Below are 17,798 nucleotides of genomic sequence, written 5' to 3' on the forward strand. Positions count from 1 at the left end.
GTAGGTGTTTTGAATAAAATAGAAGCAAGAAAATTTAGCAAGTGTTTAATAGAAAATAGTTTATTTAGTAAGTGATTAATATAACTAGTTTATTTATATTATGTACTGAATAGAACTAGTTTATTTATAGTAAGTGCTTAATAGAACTAGTTTATTTAGTAAGTAGTTAATAAAACTAGTTTATTTAGTAAGTAGTTAATAGAACTAGTTTATTTAGTCTTAGGATTATATATAAGATATTTTCAAATGTTTTTTTTCATATTTTGAACCATTGAAAGGCAATGACCATCGATAAGTGGCCTATGTTTTGCCAGAGTGTTGATTAATTTCCGTTCTGGCAAATTTTAGGCGCTCGATATGTCCATTTTTAGCTAAGGTCATGCCGGATTTTTTGGGTTTTGTCGTCGAGTTATAATCTTTGAATTTTGAACACAGGAGATGTGTGATGATGATGGGATCCCGTAGTGCGGGTACTGCTACGATGACCGTGGTGTGTGCGACAGGTTTCCTCACCTGCAAAATGATAGGTTTTTCACCGTGAAGCTGGAAGAGACCTTCGATGATTGTACGGTATGCAACGACAAGCATTTCATCATAATAAATATCATCACTTGTGCTTATTTTGTTCAACGTGTAATTTATGGATTTTTTTCAATTCAACTAGTACATCCTGTGCCATGCTAGACCATATGTATTGGAGAAGCTTGGTTTTGGTTTAGATGACTTTGAGAATGTGGAGACGAGGAGGGCTCACTTAAGAACTAAACATGGTTATGAGTTTTTGGTTATGTTCTACAATGCGGTCGATCGCTCCCATTTCGGTTGCTCTAATTGGGAAGCTCTCTGTAAGGCATATGGATTTGAGGAGGGAATGCGAATAAGATTTGATATTCGTCCCGAAGATTATGATGATGATGATGATAATATCAACATCTGGGTGGATGTGGATATGCCTCTAGTTTTACCTAGATGTGAGTTTGTCAAACTAATTTGTTAAGTTTAGTAATTTATGTTGTTAATTTGAAAAATATTTGGTGTTCATCCATACTAAACTTATTTATTTATAATTGTCAGCTTATTTCTTATCTTCAAGAAATACTCGGAAGGTAGTAGACAACACATACTACAGCTATGACTCCAAGCTTAATTGTGAGGAGAAAGGTTATTTTGTCTCATTCATAGAAGATGTTGAGGCCTTCAAAACCAGTCACTCTATCAGCCGAAATTATACTAGATACGTGCCACTAGTCCATAAATTGCTTGATGGTAACTTCATTGCCAAAACCTTGGTAAGATTTTGTTAATTATGGTAACTTCATTGCATACATTATTCTTAATTAAAATACATTGCTAACTATATATGTTACTATTTCATTTTTGAACAGAGGCTCCCGAAGCAGGTTGTGCCTGACATGCTATGTACCGATGGTGATATGCATATGGTTAGCTTACGACCAACTCCTTCGGAGGCTTACCATACTGCATACTCGATTTCTTCAAATGATGGAAGGCTCAAAATCAAAGAATGGAGCAAAGTGGTGAATGCGCACACGCAAATAATTGGAGACAAAATGAATGTGCGCAAGCCACAAGTTGGAGATAGGTTTATGTCCATTCTCCATTATGGTGAAGGTCCGGTTTATCTGTTTTATGGTATTTTAGCTAGGAGAGAGGAGTAGGTCCTAAGTATTAAGAACAATTAGTTAGTGTGGATTATATATCACTACAATGTCTTAGACTTGATGGTGATGCTGAGTATGAGTAGTGATTATGAGTACTATGATGATGATGAAGAGGAGTTGTTATTATAATTAGTGACGAAGTTGTTATATGATGTCTCATCATGGACACAAATGATGATTATGAGGAGTTATTTGACAATGATATATTATGATGATAAGTTGTTAATGATATTATGATGATGATGATAAGTTATTATGACATTGGGTTAAAGAACCGTGGATTAGTTTCAAATGGATGGATCCAAAGTGACCATTGGTTACTTTGGATCCATGCACTTGAAACTAATCCAAAGTTCTTTCACCTAGTGATTTAATAACTTACTATGATGTTAAAACAATCTCTAAATTGCTACTGTATGAAAAATTGTATACAGGTGTATGAATACGACCTAAAATAAAAAAATGGAACTAGGAAAAATAGTAGTAGCGATTGTTCACGAAAGCGCTACTAGTAATTAGCAGTAGCGTTTGTTTGGGTAAGCGCTACTACTAAGTAGATATAGCAGTAGCGCGTGTCAGCAGGCGCTACTACTAAGCTTTAGCTATAGCGCCTTATTAGTAGCACGCTTGACCGCGCTACTGATAGGCCAAAACCAACGCTACTGCTAGGCTTTTCCCTAGTAGTGAACTACTACCATACTGATAAACCACCTTCTCAGATCTTAAGAACCGTCTCACTCCTCGCTAACCGGCCAAGCAATATACCATCTCGGCCACCTCGTGGTCCACATGATCACCTCGTGATCAAAACATCCACGTGATCACCTCGTGACCATATCACAAACTGAATAATCATCCTCGAGATCATCTCAACATCATCATCAACATCCTGCCAAACTGTTACTGCTCACACACATCAACATATAAATGATCTATAAGTCATTCCGTCATGTGAGTGTTGATCGACCGGTGTGACCTAGTACGAACTTGTGCCCATGACCGAGGACGCGGCTATCGATAGATTAAACACACACACTCTGCAGAGGTAGCGCACTGTACCCACACCATGAAACCCATGGCCTCGCACTCCCGTTCGGGTGGACCAATGGAGTTCCGACAAAATCGACCTACTGCGATGACACTCTCCCGGCCAGTCTGACCAACAGCCCCTTTGGGTTCAGTCCTAGATGGCCCCGTGCCAACCAAAGGCATCCAACAGCCACTGTCGTGGAAAAAAACGGTCCCAAACAGGGACAAAAGAGCTCAAAATCCACCTACGGGGACACAAGGTTATGCCTGCTTACCGGGCGAAGGTATCACACGCCCATAAACTTCCCTCGTCGAGGCACCAGCGATAGACATTTGAATAGACCGCATTAGGGCATTACCATAAAGGCAAATGTGGTTTCACTGGAAAAGCCTGGTTCGGTGGCACTTGACCAACTTAATGATGGAATCTAACCCCCAAAAATATAATTGTGATAACTGATACTCCGATATCAACTATCAACCTGTAATCCAAGTCATAGCAGTACCCAACAATTAATCCAAAGCATAACATCGTCAGATCAAAAGACATCGAGGATAGCATAACACTACCATCATGATGAATCCAAGAACGATACTACTACTACTCAAATATCAAGAACAAGCTATCCAGCTAAGATCCACGTGCAATCATCATCTCCGAAATCATACTCCAAAACAGAATATCAACTATCATCATGAAAGTAATTCTAACCACTAATAATCGAAAGGCAGCATGACATTCACAGTGATACTCCAAAATATAATACCATATACCAACATGAAAATAATCATAACATAAGCCACTAATAATCCAGAGGTAACATGTCATCCACAGAAGCTGCACAATATTAGTCCTAGAACTCCAAGCAACAAGTTGAAAATAATACTCCAAGAAATGCCACGACAACTCACAAGTAGCTAAAACAATATTTTAAACAAGTTCAAATAAATTAAACCATGCATGTCACTGCATTATAGTGATGCAAATGGTGGGTGTGGATTTCCTGGGGTGGAAGGATTCACCGGAAGAAAGTGCGAGGAACTCGCGGAAATAATCGCCGGAAACTGTTCCCTCTCGGACGGTGCTAAATAAGGGCAGTGGCAAAATGGTCATTTTTAGAATGTCAAAACATGGTGAAAATGATTCCATCAGAATGGGCTCAACGAAACAAAGAATTTGGGTTTGGAATCACCTAATTTGGAGCTACGGGCAAAACGTTATGAGTGTTCGTTCGTTAGCCATCAAACAAATATAAACTTATCTATTTATGCTCTTAACTGAAGAACGTTCACAATATAAGGTTTTCTGCCGATGGCTCAGATCTGAAAGTGTATTTTGCAAAATGTGCTTTCACTTTACCACATGGGCCCGTGGCTTAAGAGGATGACAGGCGGGGCCCGTCACTTATCCACCTGAGCAGGTCCAAGTCAACGCTCGGACAGGCTGACGCGCGGGGCCCATGGGGTCCACTGGCCAGCTGGCGGGGGCGATGTTATCGTCTCCATCGCGCCCGCGCCTGGCCGAGGGAGAGCGGACTCCGGCGAGGCTTGCCGGTGCTACAGGCCACCCTTCGCGGCGCTCCGCCTATGGATGGACTCAGGAAGAGGAGCCGCATCCGGAGAGGTAGGTCATAGCCGCCGGGGATGGACGAGGCAGCAGCAACTTCGACGACGGCAGACGGCGACGTCGGGTGGTGTTGGGGTTGAGGCTACGGTTGCATCCGGAGATGAGGCGAAGGGGTGGGGAGGAGCTTTGGGGTCCGGGTGGTCCTTTGGTGAGGTCAGGAAGGAGGGGAAGGCCTCGGTTCGGGCGGATTAGAGAAGATGGCCGCGGCGGCCATGGCGGGGATGGCAAACCAGAAGAGCTCCTCGAGCTCAGGTGAGAGGCTAGGGAGGGTGCTAGGAGTGAGGTGGAGTTGATGAACTGCTTAGGAGGCAACGGGAGGGGTTATTTATAGGAAGGTGAGGGAGGATGATGCCGTGTGCCCTCGCTCGAGCTCGGCCAAAGTTGTGCCGAGGCTTGGCGAGCACGGGTGGGGACGGTTACACGACAAGGAGGAGCGGACGAGTTCACGGAGAGGTGCACGACGCCAGTGAGCACGGGGAAGAAGAAAACGAGCGCCATAAAAGTGAGACCGTTCACTATTAATCCATGGACGTGCGTCGGCGTGCGTTGGCGAGTGCCGGCGAGCAGGTTTCTGGATCGGGACAGGGGTCGAGGGGAATGGCCACGACGTGGTGAAGCCAAGGGACATGCTCACGCGCGCGAAGACGACGAGAGGGAGAGAGGTCGAGCACAAATGGTGCCCTGCACACGGACATAGTGCATAGAGCGCGTGCATAGGTATGCCAGCTATGCGGTCACTACGCAACATGGCATGGGGAGGACTGCAGGGGATAGAAAACTATGCCTGGAGTGTTGCCTCTCCAGCCTAGAGACTGTAGGAAGAAAGAGCTCGAGAGAAGAAGCTTTGTATCTGAGTTAGTCATCGACTGAAGTTTGTTGTTGCAAACTTGTCTGTACACTGGTGATCAACAGATAAGTGACTGAGGTCAATGGAGTTGTCTCGGGTGAGTAACTAAGAAAGGACTATAATCCTGGAGGTTTTGAGAAGGTTTGGACCAAGATTTAACATAGTTGCTTTGCAACTGCCATTTGGGTCCAGAAACTTGATCAGGAAGGTACACTCACATGGAGAAGCCAATTGAGCTGAAATTTGGCAGGGCCTAATGATTTGGACACATAATGATGCTGCCAAAATTTCATACCAATTGGATTCACCAAAATGGTACTTGCTTCACAAACATCATTTATGTCCAGGAACTTGCAAAAATTCTAGAGAAATATTGGCTTGATGAATTGATCCCAAAATTTGTGGAGAGATGTTTTATGGTCATTAGAATGCTCTCGTAAATTTTCAGACAAAATCAAGCAAGATAAAATATACTTGCTTCATAGTCTAAAAATATTGACAGAAACAAACATTTGATCTTGTGCTCATATAGATGGTTGGATTGGGCTGAAAATTGGAGGAGTGGGTTAATATGAGCACATGAATATGCATGCAAAATTTCAAATCATTTGTATCCTCCTAGCTAGTACTTCCTTCACAAAAAGCCATAGTGGAAAGAAATGAAGAATAATTATTGGGGAATTATTCTTTGGCTAGGACAGGAAAGTTTTGGCATATTTGGTCAACACATGACCCAAAGAAATTTTGAGAATTATTTGGGAATTTTTGGATGGATACAAATATAGGTTACTTCACAAACTAGGGCACTTGAGGGTATTCCTTTAATAGAAAAGGAATTTTCCCCAATAAAAGAATATTGGGATTTGGGCTAGCATGGAAATGGCATGACCTAAGGATGAGTTTGAGGATGAAGAGTCACTTGGAAGAGGGAATGAGGATTATTTCCCAGGTGACAAGGCCACGGAATCACTCCAAAAAGAAAAAAGAGCAAAAACCATATAAATCAAAAGAAAAAGAAAAGGGACAAAAGCCAGACTGTTACACAAATGCTCGAGTTGAGAGATATGAAGTTTCCAACAAGTTCTATAGCTGCAAGATGGAGGAGAACAGTTCTGTTAGTGAGCACATACTCAAAATGTATGGGTACCATAATCACTTGACTCAGCTGGGAGTTAATCTTCCAGATGATTGTGTCATTGACAGAGTTCTTCAATCATTGTCTCCAAGCTATAAAGGCTTCATGATGAACTACAATATGCAAGGGATGCAAAAGACTATTCCCGAGCTCTTCACAATGCTAAAGGCTGCGGAGGTAGAAATCAAGAAGGAGCATCAAGTGTTGATGGTTAACAAGACCACTAGTTTCAAGAAGAAGGGCAAGGGTATAAAAAGGGGAATTTCAAGAAGAATGACAAGCAAGTTGTCACTACCGGGAAGAAACCCAAAGCTAGATCCAAGCTTGAAACTGAGTGCTTCTACTGCAAAGGGACTGGTCACTGGAAGCAGAACTGCCCCAAGTATTTGGCGGATAAGGATGGCAAAGTGAACAAAGTTATATTTTATATACATGTTATTGATGTGTACCTTACTAATTCCCATAGTAGTGCCTAGTTATTTGATATCGGTTCGGTTGCTCATATTTGTATCTCGAAACAGGAACTACAGATTAAACGAAGATTGGCTAAGGACGAGGTGACAATGAGCGTCGGGAATTGTTTAAAGGTCGATGTGATCGTCGTCGGCACGCTACCTCTACATCTACCTTCAGGATTAGTTTTAGACCTAAATAATTGTTATTTGGTGCCAGTGTTGAGCATGAACACTATATGTAGATCTTGTTTAGTGCGAGAAGGTTATTCATTTAAATCGGAGAATAATGGTTGTTCTATTTATATGAGTAATATATTTTATGTTCATCCACCCTTGAAGAGTGGTCTATTTCTGTTGAATCTCGATCGTGATGATACACATATTCATAATATTGATGCCAAAAGATGCAACGTTGATAATGATAGTGCAACTTATTTGTGGCACTATCGTTTGGGTCATATTGGTGTAAAGCGCATGAAAAAACTCCATAAGTATGGACTTTTGGAATTACTTTATTATGAATAATTTGATACTTGCGAACCGTGCCTCATGGGCAAGATGACTAAAACTCCATTCTCTGGAACAATGGAACGAGCTAATGACTTATTGGAAATAATACTGATGTATGCGGTCTGATGAGTGTTGAGGCTCGTGGCGGGTATCATTATTTTCTGACCTTCACAGATGATTTAAGCAGATATGGGTATATCTACTTAATGAAACACAAGTCTGAAACATTTGAAAAGTTCAAAGAATTTTAGAGTGAAGTCGAAAACCATCGTAACAAGAAAATAACGTTTCTACGATCTGATCATGGAGGTGAATATTTGAGTTACCAGTTTGGCCTTCATTTAAAACAATGTGGAATAGTTTCACAGCTCATGCCACCTGGAACACCATAGCGAAATGGTGTGTATCAACGCCATAACCGCACTTTATTAGATATGATGCGATCTATGATGTCTCTTACGGATTTACCACTATCATTTTGGGACTATGCATTAGAGACAACTGCATTCACGTTAAACAAGACACCATCAAAATCCGTTGAGACGACACCGTATGAATTGTGGTTTGGGAACAAACCTAAGTTGTCGTTTCTTCAAGTTTGGGGATGCTATGCTTATGTCAAAAGGCTTCACCCTGATAAGCTCGAACCCAAATCGGAGAAGTGCGTCTTCATAGGATACCCTGAAGAAACAATTGGGAACACCTTCTACCACAAGTCCGAAGGCAAGATCTTTGTTGCTAAGAACGTAACCTTTCTAGAGAAGGAGTTTCTCTTAAAATAAGTGAGTGGGAGGAAAGTATAACTTGATGAGGTAATTGTACCTTCTCTCAATTCGGAAAGTAGCTCATCCAAGAAATATGTACCCGTGATACCTACAACAACTAGAGATGAAGCTAATGATAATGATCATGAAACTTCAGATCAAGTTTCTACAGAACCTCGTAGGTCATCCAGAGCTTGATCCGCACCAGAGTGGTACGATAATCCTGTTCTGGAAGTCATGTTATGACCATGACGAACCTACAAACTATGAAGAATCTATGATGAGCCCAGATTCCAATAAATGGCTTGAGGCCATGAAATCTAAGATAGGATCCATGTATGAGAACAAAGTGTGGACTTTGGTGGATCTGCCCGATGATCGGATACCCATAGAGAATAAATGGATCTTCAAGAAGAAGACTGGCGCTAATGGTAATTTTACTGTCTATAAAGCTCGACATGTCGCAAAAGGTTTTTGACAAGTTCAATGAGTTAACAACGATGAGACTTTCTCACCCGTAACGATGCTTAAGTCTGTCCGAATCATGTTAGCAATTGCCACATTTTATGATTATGAAATCTGGCAAATGGATGTCAAAACTGCATTCCTTACTGGATTTCTTAAAGAAGAGTTTTATATGATGGAACTAGAAGGTTTTGTCGATTCTAAAGGTGCTAACAAAGTGTGCAAGCTTTAGCGATCCATTTATGGATTGGTGCAAGCATCTTGGAGTTGGAATATACGCTTTGATAAGGTGATCAAAGCATATGCTTTTATACAGACTTTTGGAGAAGCCTGTATTTACAAGAAAGTAAGTGTGAGCTCTATAGCATTTCTAATATTATATGTGGATGACATATTGTTGATTGGAAATGATGTAGAATTTCTGGATAGCATAAAAGGATATTTGAATAAAAGTTTTTCAATGAAATACCTCGGTGAAGCTGCTTATATATTGGGCATCAAGATCTATAGAGGTAGATCAAGACGCTTGATAGGACTTTCACAAAGCACATACATTGATAAAGTTTTGAAGAAGTTCAAAATGGATCAGTCAAAGAAAGGGTTCTTGCCTATGTTACAAGGTGTGAAGTTGAGTCAGACTCAATTCCCGACCACTGCAGAAGATAGAGAGAAAATGAAAGTCATTACCTATGCCTCACTGATGTCTACTACACAACCTTATTCTTGTAGACGTTGTTGGGCCTCCAAGTGCAGAGGTTTGTAGGATAGTATCAAAATTTCCCTCAAGTGGATGACCTAAGGTTTATCAATCCGTGGGAGGCGTAGGATGAAGATGGTCTCTCTCAAACAACCCTGCAACCAAATAACAAAGAGTCTTTTGTGTCCCCAACACACCCAATACAATGGTAAATTGTATAGGTGCACTAGTTCGGCGAAGAGATGGTGATACAAGTGCAATATAGATGGTAGATATAGGTTTTTGTGAAAATATAAAAACAGCAAGGTAGCCTGTGGTAAAAGTGAGCGTAAACGGTATTGCTATTCTTCTAAACAAGTCCTAGGGTTCATACTTTCACTAGCGCAAGTTCTCTCAACAATAATAACACAATTAGATCATATAAAAATCCATCAACATGCAACAAAGAGTCACTCCAAAGTCACTAATAGCGGCAAACAAACGAAGAGATTATTGTAGGGTACGAAACCACCTCAAAATTATTCTTTTTGATCAATCCATTGGGCTATTCATATAAGTCACTACAGGAATCAGCTACTTTGCCGTCTGCCATGGTGGACGACAAAGGCATGAACGGCGGACAGCAAAATCCTTTGCCGTCAGCCGCGGACGGCAAAAGGCTCTGGCAAAGTAGGCTACGGTAAACAGCTACTTTGCCGTCCGCTACTGATGGCAAAGTATTTGCCGTCTGCGGCTGACGGCAAAGAGAGCGGACAGTAATAATTGCGCTGTTAGTCCGTTAAGTGGCTAACGGCAGGCCTTTGCCGTCCGCCACTGACGGCAAAGTTTCTAGTGTCTTTGCCGTCCGCCGCTGATGTCATCTACACGTCACTACATGGCAGGTTCTTTGCCGTCTGCCACTGATGGCAAAGTGTAGGTTCTTTGCCGTCTGCCACTGATGGCAAAGTCTTTGCCGTCTGCCACTTTAGGCAAACTGACCAAATGGGTCAGCTCCCAGGAAGCACAGCTAGATGCCACGTGTCTTCTTTGTCGTCCGCGGCAGACGGCAAAGATCCCGTTGCCGTCGGTGGCAGACGGCAAAGAGCCTGCATATTGGCTCTTTTATTTGTTTTTTATTAAATCCAACAATTTTCATCACAAATATATATGACATATATAGATATATTTCAAAAGGCCATTACAGAGCAAACATATAAGATATCCAACACATAACTTCATCATCCAACCATATATATTACATGCATAGTTCCATCATACATAACAAGTTCAACATAGAGGCATCCAACCATATATATTACAATAGTTTCATCCAATGATATATGCATAGTTCAACGATACAAAAGAAACAGAGAAAGGGATAAGGAGCACTCCATCTATGGAAGCTTTCGTCAAGTGAATGAAATCTGCAAAATGAAAAATAAGAAAGTTAGAACAAGAAGAGTAGAACAAGAAGAAGACTAGAACAAGAAGAGTAGAACAAGAAGAAGACTAGAGCAAGAAGAGTATGTCATTTATGAGCTAACTTACGTGAAATGGATCATATATGAGCTAACTAAGTTGAAATGGGTCGTTTATGAGCTAGCTAAGGTGAAATGGATCATTTATGAGCTAACTTAGTTGAAATGGGTCGTTTATGAGCTAACTAAGGTCAAATTGATCGTTTTTGAGGTAACTAAGGTGAAATGGATCGTTTTTTAGCTAAATTAGGTGAAATGGATCATTTATGAGCTAACTTAGTTGAAATGGATCGTTTTTGAGCTAACTTAGGTGAAATGGAGCATTTATGAGCTAATTTAGTTGAAATGGATCTTTTTGAGCTAACTTAGGTGAAATGGATCATTTAAGAGCTAATTTAGGTGAAATGGATCGTTTTTTAGCTAACTTGGTGAAATGGATCGTTTATGAGCTAAATTAGTTGAAATGGATCGTTTATGAGATAACCTAGGTAAGATGGGTCATTTTGGAGTTAACCTAGGTGAAATGGGTCATTTTAAAGCTAACGTAGGTAAAATGGATCATTTAGGAGCTAATCTAGGTAAAATGGGTCATTTTTTAGCTAACTTGGATGAACTGGATCATTTATAAGCTAACTGTAACGCCCCGAGCCCGGTGCTTCAGATGCCTTCCTTGTTTTCCGAGTTTCGTCGTGTGATTTGTTTTATTTGTTGCATTCATCCTTGCATCATGTGCATTGCATCATGTCATCATGCCATCATATCATTAATTTTTAAAACCTCAACTAAATAAATTGTATGGATTTTTCGATCCATTTAAATTGAGGGAATTCACTCGTGATTTCTCTTTATAACATATTAAAGCCTCTCAATATTATTAGGGAGCTATAATAAAATATTCCATTTTAGGGATCACCAAAACACACTTACAAAATAATTTCGTTCCTTTTCTGCTTCAAGTTTGGTCTCCAACCTTGCCAATATTTATTTCATCATTTTTCCGGAGCTCCACCAAAGATCCGAACATTTTTGGACCTTCCTTTTACCTAGTCCTAGTTTAAACCTATTGAATTAAATTCAAATGATATTGAATTTAATCTTGCAATCTTGCTCACTTCTATTTTCTTGGGACTAGCGCATTTTTGTGAGTCCAAGAATATTATTTGCATGTGCTAATTCTTTGCCTATCCTTCTCTTTCTTTTCTTTCTCTTTTTCTGTTTTGTTTTAAATGGGAAAATGAGAGAGAGAAGAGAGAGTGCAGCCTGTAGCCCAGCCGGCCTCTAAGCCCAAGGCCCAGCCGCCCCCACCTTTCCCCGTAACCCTAGCCCGAACCACTCTCCCTCCCATCGATCCCCATCTCTTCCTCTGGCCGCCGCACTCATTTCTCTCCCTCGATCCCCCTCCTCTTTTCTTCCTCGTCGCGCCGAACCAGGGAGGCGCCGCCCCCGCGCCCTGTCTTCCTCCTCGCCCTGCGCGCCCGACGCCGCCCCGCGTCCTCAACTCCGGCGGCCACGTGCCCCTCCTCGACCTCGCCGCCGACAGCAGCAGCTGCTGCACCCTCGCGCTGAGCGCCGCCCCTTCGCGCCCCTCTGTCGTTCGCCTCGGGCTCCTCCGACCTTCCTCGCGCCCGATCTGCTACGAGCCGCGCCGCCGGCCAAGTCCCTCGACCCACCGACCAGAGCCGCCTCCTCCCTCACCTGCGGCCTCCTCCTCGTCGCCTCCGCGCCACCAGCCAGCCACCGGAGCCTCGCCGACGCCATGGCCCCGCCTCTCCTTCACGCAGCTCTGCACGCCGCCCCGCCTCCAAGTTCGTCGCCACCAACAGCAACAGCAACTACTGCACCCTCTCGTCGCCCGCGACCTCCTCCTCCTGGCTCTGCTCGGGTCTGCCGAGGCCCATCGCCTCCCGATCCGGCGACCTGCGCCCAGGTCGGCCCTCCTTCGCCCGGATCCCGCCGGACCAGCTTCCCGTGACCTCCTCTGCCTCCGATCCGGTCGCTCACCACCGCCTTTCCACGCTGCTCTAAGACACCAGGTCGGCCGCCCGCTCGCCCGTCGTTCTGCTTCGTTGGAGCAGAGAACCAGCGCCGCCCTTCATGCCCATCGCGCCGTGCTTGTTGCATGCCAAGTCAGTCCCATGGATTTTGTCAAGAGTTCCACTTCGACCCGTGCACGCCTTGTGGATTCGCCGAGTACATCTACCGCCTTCTTCGGAATCACCAAGAACGCCAAGTACCCCTACGAACCGTGTACGACTACCAGCGCCGAAGTCCGCGAGTACCACTACGTTTGCGATGTACATCTACACCAAGACTGGACCGACAAGTACCGCGAGAACATTTGTACCTCTACCGTCGCCGTGGATCCGACAAGTACCCCTACAACAAGTGTACCTCTACCTCGTCTTCGGAATCGCTAAGAACGTCAAGTACCCCTTCGAGATGACGAGATCGGCAAGTTCGAATGACCCCAAGTACCTCTTCGAAACGACCGAGTACTATTACCATCGGACGCTTGAACGACTACTTCCTCTACTTCCGACGACGACCGCTCCGTGAACGACTACTTCCACTACGAACGCGTTCCGCCCCGAATGCACGCTTCAAGGTATAACCCCGAGACGACGACCGCGATGAGATGCCCTTGCATGTATGAGATGCCCGTGCTTGCACCGTGTCCAAATTGTCGCTTGCGCATTCCTTCTCGTTTGCCATGCCACCGACACGTGGGAACCCGGTATCTGGGATCACCCCACCATCTTCTGCATGTTTCGCACATCCGCACACTTGCTCTTTTGCACCGGTATCTCAATGAGTTATCGGATCATCAGAATGTTGCCGTGGCACCATTTTCGTTATCGTTGCCGTGGCACCATTTTTGTTTCGTCGCCGTGGCACCCTTTTTGTTCCGCCATGGTGACCAAATGCTTCTTAATGCTCTTGTCAACATTTTCATAAAAATTGCATAAAACTTGCATATGTCATCCGCATCATGATAACAACAATTAAAATGTTTAAACTTGTTGTTGCATTAAATTGCTAAATGCATATGGGGATTTACCGGATTTGTTGTTTTTATATCCGGCCCCATTTAAATTGTTTAGATGGTATAGTTTATATTATGCTTCACCTCTTGCCATGTTTAATAACACTTAATATTGTTGAGTACCTAACCGAGAGAGAACTAAATAATTGATGTGGTGTTCCGTCAATATGCAACTCGTGCATACTGAGCTCCACTTAAATTGTAGTGTTGTTTGCTTCATTTTTCCATGCCATGCCTCATTAAATCGGACATGCATCATACTTGTTTGCGCATCATGCCATGTTTATATGATGGTTGTTTACCATGTTGTTTGTTTCTTTCCGGGTTGCTTCTCTCGTTAGCTTCGATTTCGTTCCGGAGTTGTGAGGATTCGTTCGTCTACGGCCGTTTGTCTTCTTCATGGACTCTTTCTTCTTCCTTGCGGGATCTCAGGCAAGATGATCATACCCTCGAAATCACTACTATCTTTGCTATGCTAGTTTGCTCGCTCTTTTGCCATGCCAATGCTACGATGCCTACCATTTGCTTGTCAGCCCCCCAAATTGCCATGTCAAACCTCTAACCCACCATGTCCTAGCAAACCGTTGATTGGCTATGTTACCGCTTTGCTCAGCCCCTCTTATAGCGTTGTTAGTTGCAGGTGAAGATTGAAGTTTGTTCCTTGTTGGAACATGGAGATGTTGTTCCTTGTTGGAACATGTTTACTTGTTGGGATATCACAATATATCTTACTTAATTAATACATCTATATACTTGGTAAAGGGTGGAAGGCTCGGCCTTATGCCTGGTGTTTTGTTCCACTCTTGCCACCCTAGTTTCCGTCATATCGGTGTTATGTTCACGGATTTTGCGTCCCTTACGCGGTTGGGCTATAATGGGAACCCCTTGACAGTTTGCCTTAAGTAAAGCTCTTCCAGCAATGCCCAACCTTGGTTTTACCATTTGCCACCTAGCCTTTTCTTTCCCTTGGGTTCTGCAGACTCAAGGGTCATCTTATTTAACCCCCCCGGGCCAGTGCTCCTCTGAGTGTTGGTCCGAACTAGAGTCCTGTGCAGCGCCCCCTCGGGGAAACTCGAGGTTTGGTTTTAGTTGTACGGAGCGCTCATCTGAGTGTGCCCTGAGAAAGAGATATGTGCAGCTCCTATCGGGATTTGTCGGCACATTCGGGCGGTGTTGCTGGTTTAGTTTTACCCTGTCGAAATGTCTTGTTGTACCGGGATACCGAGTCTGATCGGAATGTCTCGGGTGGAGGTCTATTCCTTCGTTGACCGTGAGAGCTTGTCATGGGCTAAGTTGGGACACCCCTGCAGGGATTTGAACTTTCGAAAGCCGTGCCCGCGGTTATGGGCAGATGGGAATTTGTTAACGTCCGGTTGTAGAAAACCCGAAGTTGACCTTAATTAAAATACATCAACCGCGTGTGTAACCGTGATGGTCTCTTTCCGGCGGAGTTCGGGAAGTGAACACGGTTGTTGGAGTTATGCTTGACGTAGGTTGTTATAGGATCACTTCTTGATCATAGTTTCTCGACCGTGCTTTGCCTTCTCTTCTCGCTCTCATTTGCGTATGTTAGCCACCATATATGCTAGTCGCTTGCTGCAGCTCCACCTCATTACTCCATCCTTCCTATGAGCTTAAATAGTCTTGATCTCGCGGGTGCGAGATTGCTGAGTCCCCGTGGCTCACAGATACTTCCAAAACCAGCTTGCAGGTGCTGATGAGTCTGTGCAAATGACGCAACCAAGCTCAAGGAGGAGCTCGATGAAGATCTTGCCCTTTGTGTTGCTTCGTTCTAGTTGATCAGTAGTGGAGCCCAGTTGGGGTCGTTCAGGGACCTTTGTCGCATTTGGGGTTCTTCTTTTATTTTGGTTCCGTAGTCGGACCTTGATTGTATCTGGATGATGTAATGCTTTATTCATGTAATTGTGTGAAGTGGCGATTGTAAGCCAACTATGTATCTCTTTCCCTTATGTATTACATGGGTTGTGTGAAGATTACCTCACTTGCGACATTGCTTTCAATGCGGTTATGCCTCTAAGTCGTGCTTCGACACGTGGGAGATATAGCCGCATGGTGGGCGTTACAAATTGGTAATCAGAGCCTTCCCCGACCTTAGGAGCCCCACTGCTTGATCGTTTTTAGCGGCCGAGTTGTGTCTAGAAAAATATTTTGAGTCTTTTAGGATTATATATATCGGAGAGTTAGGAATTCTTTTTACTCCCCAGTCTCTTCATCGCTCTGGTAAGGCATCCTGACGTAGATTTTTGACTCTTCTCTTCTCAAATTTCACTAATTTTTTTTAGGATCACGCGGGTATCTTGGAATCGTTCCGATGGTTTTATGATGAGAACATTGTCTTGGTGCCTCCTGTCAGGGGTTTAGTGGAAGTGTCCCGGGGAGTTGAGCTCTGAGGTGTTGTCGTCATAATTTTATCGTTGCAGTTCTGGAATACCTGAGTTTAGTACGCCGACATCGAAAATCTCTTTTATGCAGTTGTTGGTGAGATAACCCCGATAACCCAGTACTGAGGTGAGTACGGGAGTATTGCCATGACTTGTATAACGGATGCTTTTCGAAGGTTGAGGTAGACGATTTCCGAAGGTTTCTTGGTTATGTGTTGAAGGATGGATACAGCTGGATGTAGGATTTGTTAGTTTTGGGTGAGATATTATGCTTCCCCTGTATCCCCAACACCTGATTGCATAACCTGAAAATTTCGGGAGTTTCATAGGCGGGAATTCAAGTAGCTCTTAGGATATCTTTCTGACGGATGTATGATATGAAATTGGGGTTCGACGTCTAGTGGTCCGCCTATTCACGGTTGGTTTTACAGTGGTCTCGTTGTGTCTTAAAGAGTCCTTGGCTATGCCGACTCGGGGACACTTCGTATGTCATGTGCACTGCCTTGTACATGATGGTGCTGTACGATCGAGCCCGTGTAGGCCCCACCATGAAAACTTCGGACGAAATCTCTATCATATGTTTGTTCTGGCTTATTTTGCAAGCCAATCCTTTGTTTTGTTTTGAGTTGTGGTATTCGAGTTGCTTCAAAGTCAAATGTTGATTCCATACCTTTTCCAAATGGTGTTCTCATATTCCTATGTGAATACTAATCCTTCTTGATCATTGAGTCTGTCTTGTCAATCCTTTTTTTTAACCGGTGTGTCTCTCCTCAAGTGGATCCGTTCACGTCAACATTTGCAAGATCATTTATCACTTCTTCTCAACGCTGTTTGTTTCATCCGTCTCCAAGTTGCCTTTGTTTTTCCCACCCTCCCTCCCTTTTGTTTTTCTTCAAGGACTAAGATTTCTTCTTCAAGTATCCATTTTATTGATGGGAAGTTTCTCCATTCTTTTCCGTCAATGTTCTTATCCGGTGATTCTCATGAAGATTATAATGGGGCTTCAAGTTCATCATTCCTCGTTCTTTTCTTCTCCGGTGGATTTAATTCAAGCTTTGGTATTAAGCATACTCCTTTTCTTTTTTTTCCAATGCTTTTCTTATGCTGGTGCACCTCTTAATCATCCATCTCTCGCTATTAAATTGTTCCGGAGTGCTCAAGATATCTCGAAGATTCGTGTTTCCACTCTGCATTCGTTCAAGCTCTTTCGAGATTGGTATCTCATTCAAGTCATTTAATTCAACCGGTGCAACATCTCTTTTAAATCTTTTCAACGGTGTTCTTTTGAGTGGGCCCTAACCCACAGGTCTTTTCCCAGGATCTTACCTGACTCTTCTATTTTCCCAGAGCTATCCTAAATTCTTCTCCAAGTTTGACGTAAGAATGAGTTATCATTAGTCAAATGCTTTTCTCCAAGATCTTTCAAATTCTTTTCATAGTTGGCTCAACCTCTTCGCTTTTGATATTTCCGGTGTGCCTCAATAATTCTTGGTGGTGTTTCTCGTTGTCATTCTCATCATTTGAAGACCGAAGAAGAGTTTCTCTTTAATCTTGCTCTATTCTCTTCAAGATTCATGGTGCTAACTTGTTGCCATCCTCTCATAATTGTTTTCGATTTTGAGAATCTTTTTCACCCATCAGGAGATATTCAAGAGTCTTCTCAGTTTGTCATCCGGAGTCCATCA

Source organism: Triticum dicoccoides, chromosome 2B, assembly GCF_002162155.2.
Source record: "Triticum dicoccoides isolate Atlit2015 ecotype Zavitan chromosome 2B, WEW_v2.0, whole genome shotgun sequence".
In the NCBI taxonomy this organism is placed as follows: domain Eukaryota; kingdom Viridiplantae; phylum Streptophyta; class Magnoliopsida; order Poales; family Poaceae; genus Triticum; species Triticum dicoccoides.